Raw genomic sequence first — 6,000 nt, 5'->3', positions numbered from 1 at the left:
GAATCACCATAACTAATCTCCCACCCCACCTTCTGGCTGCATATCCATTAATAGGCTATAAAGCTTAACAGCAGTCCCATAACAGACCCTGTTGGCACCCTACCCACATCCCTTGTTCTTGCCACCCAGCACCCTGGCCAGTCTCCCACCCGTAGCATGCATTTATTTTCTAGCCCAAGGCTCTCTGGCCTCCTATGCCCCCTGCACAGCAGGCTGGAAGGACAGGGGATTAACCTTACAGAAGCCACCCTCCAGCAATGATTGAAGGGAACTGGTGGCTAAATACCCCAACTCCCTGGCCAGTAGGTGGGATAGAGTCAGGTTGGTGTCCTGAAGTGGCTCCCAGGGCTTCCCGAGGGGTTCGCTGTAGTTGCTGACTTCTTGGTTGGATAGTGTATCCTTTCGCGGCTGTCTCCCCTTCCCAACTCCCCTACCTGGACTTACCTCCAGATAACCCACTTGCATGCAAATCCTGATCTCAGGGTCTGCCCTCTGGAGGACCCAAGTCAGAGAAGCCGATAGCCTTACTCGATCTTTACCCCATCCTTTAAGGGTGATGGGCAGTGATTGATTATTGTCCTTATAACTCGGCAGAGGAAACGGAAGCCTGCCCCGAGGGAGGGGTGTATGCTCCGCGCGGGCACTTGTGTTCCCCGCGGAGGTCACGTGTGGGAAGACAGAAGCGCTCTCACCCAAATCTTCCCCCAAATCTGGCACTCCTGGGTGGCTCAGTCGGTTGAGCGTCCGACTTCGGCTCAGGTCATGATCTCGCAGTCCGTGAGTTCGAGCCCCGCGTCGGGCTCTGTGCTGACAGCTCGGAGCCTGGAGCTTGCTTCGGATTCTGTGTCTCCCCCTCTCTCTGCCCCTCTCCTGCTTAGGCTCTGTCTGTGTCTCAAGAATCAACATTAAAAAAGAAAATCTTCCCAAATCAAAGCTGCTCAACTCTCAGCCCGCGGGAGGAATACTTACAGGGCAGACACGGCCCAGCCGGGGACACAAAAGACAGATGGAGTCTGTTGCACGAACATACACACACGATTTATTTTCTCCTCTGTCAGCAGATCCATTCTGACTGTCCCATACATAAGCCCCAGGATCTTCTGTCCTTTCTGCACGGAGAGAGGTGCCTCTGTGGAAGCCACCGACCTCCCAGCTCCTGGGAGATGTCTGGGCTGCAGGTGCACGGATGGGTGGGGCACCGCCTCAAGCTGCAGAATTGGGAAGGGAGTTCAGAGCGGTTTTCCCCCGCCATGAAAAAGTGATGGAGCCCAAGGGCTGTTGCAGATGCAAACACAAACCACACCTGCTCTTTATTCACTCGACCTCATCTCAAACGCTCCTGGTGGCCTACCACGCACTGGGCCCGGGGCAGAGAACACAGACGGGGTCCCGAAGGAGGAGGCCGTGCTCCCCATTCCTGGGAGACGGTCCTGCAAATCAGGCTCATCGCAGCATAGATTTCTTTCCCGGATGCCACCCCTCTGAGCCTCGGAGCCCGGCGAGGCCGTAAAACATCTCTAATTTCTGGATTCCCAGCATGGAGCCCAGCACTTGGCACGTGTTATGCCCTCAGAAAACGGCTTAGGGACAAGCAGAGGAACTGAGGGTGTGGTCTGGAGGGGGAGATTCTGGGAGCAGAGAGTGGCCAGAGCAGGGAAGGCGCTGGGGGCCAGTGGCTTTAAGACCCTTGAAGAAGGTGCCTCCCACCTGCTGCCCTCATCTGGTGCAGACCCAAGTCTGTGGGAACTTCTTCCCCTTCAGGAGCCCTTAAGCCTGGTCACCTCTCCCTAATCTGATTTACACTGTGTAAGTATGAAAATTCACATGGAAGTCACCTCAGGGCAAATGGTCTCAGTCAGGATAATGGGCTGGGAAGGGAAGGGAAGGAAGGGAGGGGGAAGGGGGGGAGGGGAGGGGTAGAGCAGAGGGGAGGCGGGAAGGGTCTCCAAGTGCCCCAAAGTGTTGCTATTTAAGAGGGCTATTTAAGAAGGAAGGAAGGGGAAGAGGGGGGAGGGGAGGGGTGGGGCAGAGGGGAGGCGGGGAGGGTCTCCAAGTGCCCCAAAGCTTTGCTATTTAAGAGGGCAGGGATGTGTTCTGAACTCACGGCTTCATAGTGATGGTGAAGTTCTGGGTGTCCTCAGCTCGGTGTGCACGAGCAGGGGACCAGCAGGCTGGGGTCTGCCACACCGCACCCTGCAGAGGCTAAAACAAGGGGGGTTACACATACAGACAGGAGAGATTTCCATGACATATACAGAACAATACCCTGATGGTGATACGCACGTCCCGTTAGTAGAAGACAGACGAGGCGCTGATGGACGAGTCTGTCTCTTTGTACGGTGTTGGTGGCTGGCCCATGGTGCACCAGTAAGGCCATACCAGGTCTGAAAATATTGAAAACTGCCAGACTGGTTGGCAAACAGCTACTTCCCAAAGGGTCCCCCACTGTCAAGACCCGGGAGCGGTCAGGGACCTGCACCAAGGTCACGGCCAGCCAGGGTCCCCAAGAGTTCCAGTTGTTAATTTTTAACATCACCCCGTTTGCAGATGTATAGAAAAACACCTGGAAGGAAGTGCACAAAGATGCTGCCGGTAACTTCCGGGCAGTGGGGGGGCGGGACTTCCTGGGGAAAGAGTGAAGGGGAGTGTTCGTGTCTTATATTCCCACAAATGGTCGTGTTTAACTGTGCGCAGTGAAATGGTCTTCGTGAATTTTTTTTTGAAGAAAAAGGTTCTGCGCTGCGTAAGTTCCCGCATGGGGACACAACCATTTACTTGCTATGTTCCCTCCCTCGCCTGTGTTTCCAAACCTCCCTGCCTGGTGTGCCTATGACCCTTTCTCTGCCTGAGTGGCTTGCAATGGCCCAGCTGAAGGGCCCCTCCGTCCGTCAGGCTCTTTGAGAAGCCCTCCCCCCATAGATAAGGAGTCGCAACCCACCTGAGTACCCATGACCTCTGTCCATGGAGGGCAGCCCCCTCTGGGACACTGCACCCCAACAAGCGAGGACCCGAGGGTCCGCCTTCCTGACTACAACTTGAGGCCAGGGGCTGTTGGTCTCTTCCTCCCCGAGGTGCCCAGCTCAGGGCCTGGATTTGAGATAATCACTGCCATGCCCATTTTCCACACCCCCAGCACCTGGCAGAGCCAGGGTGCCCTGGCCACGTGGTGGGAAAGTGCGCTGCATGAAGAAATGAGGGAATGCAGGTGTGGATAAGAAAGTGGCCAGGAATCTGCCCCCACCCCCCGCCTCCGGCCTTGGTTTTACTGACCAGTGAGGACCCAGAGGGGTGCCTGTGGCACGGGGAGGGGGGAGGGACTGCTTGAGACAGGAGGCTCACCTGAACCTGTCACCTGTAGGAGGCTCACCCGTGTCTGTCACCTGTAGGCCGGAGGGGGACCGCATCAGCACCACGTTCAGGTTCTCAATCTCCTTCTCCGGGAGGACCCCGAAGGCCTTCATGCCTGCCACCTCCACCTCCGGCCTCTGCTGCTGGCTCTGAAAGGGGTACCTAGGGGCTCAGGGCCGCTAACCCTCAGGGGGGAGCGAGATATGCCAGCGCCTGAACCAGCGAGTGCACGCATGAGCACATAGACAAAAAAGTGAATAAGTAAATAAATACGCGTATAAACAAGTAAGAAAGTAAATAAGAAAACGAGTCAGTAAATGAATAATTAAGTACACATATAAGGAAATTTACAAGCAAATAGGCTGTAGCATCTGGGGGTTCAGTTGGTGAAGCGCTGACTCTTGATTGCGGCTCAGGTCATGATCTCATGGTGGTGAGATCGAGCTCCGAGTTGGGATCCGCACTGAGCGTGGAGTCTGCTTAAGATTCTCTCCCTCCCCCAACTCCCTCTCTCTCCCCCCACCCCCACTGCTCTCCCCCAGTTGCACGTGCACTCTCTCTGTCTCAAAAAATTAAATAGGTAAATAAATAAATTAATTAATTAAATAGGTAAGTAAAATAAACAAAATAAATTAAAGAAATAAAATACTTCAGTACAAAACAAGTAAATGAATAAACAATTAACCAAGGAAGGTCTTGCTCCTGTAAGGCACACACACAACCCTCGAATGTCCCAGAACCCTCCTCCCCACTCCCGGAAGCAGGACAGTCGCCCACAGACACAGCCCCCACCTATGAAAATCCTTCTACTCCCACCCCCGGGCCCATCATGCCTCTCTGTATCTCATTTACTAGGCTGGGGAAGCACCGTTCCCAGGGGTCAGGGCCTGCCTGGTCCCACAGCCAGGGAGGGGGGCCCAGATGCACAGCACGGCCTGACTTCTGAAGCCGCTGTTTTCAGGCTCCCAGCCTCACGGCCCCACACCAGAAGTCAAGCCCGGGTCAGGGAGGATGTGCGGCAGCTTCAGGGCAAGGGCTGTGTGGGCAGGGGGTGGGCAGGGGGGCACGGAGATGGGGTGTCTGTATGCCAGGACCTCTGATGTCCCAACATCCCTGGCGTGGGGGCACGGCTGTCTTCCTCTGAAGATGCACTGGGATCTCAGTGAGCCGCCTTGTTCACAAGGTCACGCCCAGCAAGGGGCAAGCCCCAACCCCATGGCACATGCCCTCCTTGCCACCCAGGCTGCTGACTGAGGGTCCCGACTGGGCTGTTTTCCAAGGAGCCACATCAACTGAGTCATGGCGTGGTGGCGTTGGATAGCTGGCTGTCTTCTTTCCTGTTGTTGTTGTTGTTGTTGTTATTGTTTCTAAATAGGCTCCATGCCCAACATGGGGCTTGAACTCATGATCTTGAGATTAAGAGTTGCACGCTCTACCAACTGAGCCAGCCAGGCAGCCCTGTTATTTTTTTTTTAGACATTCACTGTTCTTCAGGATTAACAAGCTACTGCTATGCTATACTCAAGGAGCCAGGAGTTGCAACAGAACTTTGGGGAGCACGAAAGTCAGGGTGAAGAGCCGGCTGGAGGGAGTGGAGGGGACAGTCCCCAGAGGGTGATGCTGTGATCGTGACACCGCTGGGTACCTTCCCGGTACCACTCTAGGAGCCCCACGTGGATTCGGGCATTTCATGGCTCACGACGACCCCACGGGGCAGACCCACTGTCACCGCCAGCTGACTCATGAAAGACCAATGACCAGGGAGGAAGCCATGCCACACGGCTGCTCAGGGCAGAGCCCGGTTTGATCCCCTAGAGTCTGCGCTCTGGAGCCACGGCAGACTTGCCTCTCTAAGTCCGTGCTTGCAAAGGAAGCATATGGCTTGTAGGCATCCTTCTGGAGGGAGCCACTGAGGATGAGCACAGAGCTGGACACTGGACACAATGTTTGGTGCCGTGTTACGTATGATATGACACCTGTGTGTGACCCAGGTGCCCAAGAATCAGGAAACGGGGACTCGGTTACGGTCTATCCGCCTGATGGAACATCACAGTCGGGAGACACAATTCATAACAACAACGGAGACACGCAAATGCTTACCACGTCATGAAATGGAAACCACAGGAGTCAAAACTGTGGCTTTTCACCCCAATCTTTTCTTTCTGTTGGCCCGTCTGTTTCACTCTTTCTATCTCCCTCCCTCCCTCTTATTTAGATATATAGATCCATGATAACAGATAATACACAGATAGATTTATCTACACGAACAGATTCAGATACTCCTAGAAAACAGACTAGAATTTGCTACGCTGAAATGCTAAGGATGCTTCCCTCACGAGGGGATTTAAATCTTCGCCGTGCACGCTTCTGAAATTTCAAAATTTTCTTCCATGAATATAAGTTAATTTTATAATCAGAAAAAATTAACACATTTAAACTTGTGACTTTATGCATGGTTTCGCCTCATTTTCTTCTCTTGCTGTCTTTAAAATAGATGCCACCCATCGATGCAGAAATGTATAGATACTTGCCGACGGAAAAGTAATTGTCGGCTACCATCAGGCGACTCTTCTCGGGGTGTGTGGTCCAGACCACTGGTCACCTAACAGATGGGGGGGCTCTCGTCACACCCCAAGCCGTAGTCATGAGGGG

The sequence above is a fragment of the Panthera tigris genome, chromosome B1 (assembly GCF_018350195.1).
Source record: "Panthera tigris isolate Pti1 chromosome B1, P.tigris_Pti1_mat1.1, whole genome shotgun sequence".
In the NCBI taxonomy this organism is placed as follows: Eukaryota; Metazoa; Chordata; class Mammalia; order Carnivora; family Felidae; genus Panthera; species Panthera tigris.
Note: the sequence above shows the minus strand (reverse complement) of the source record.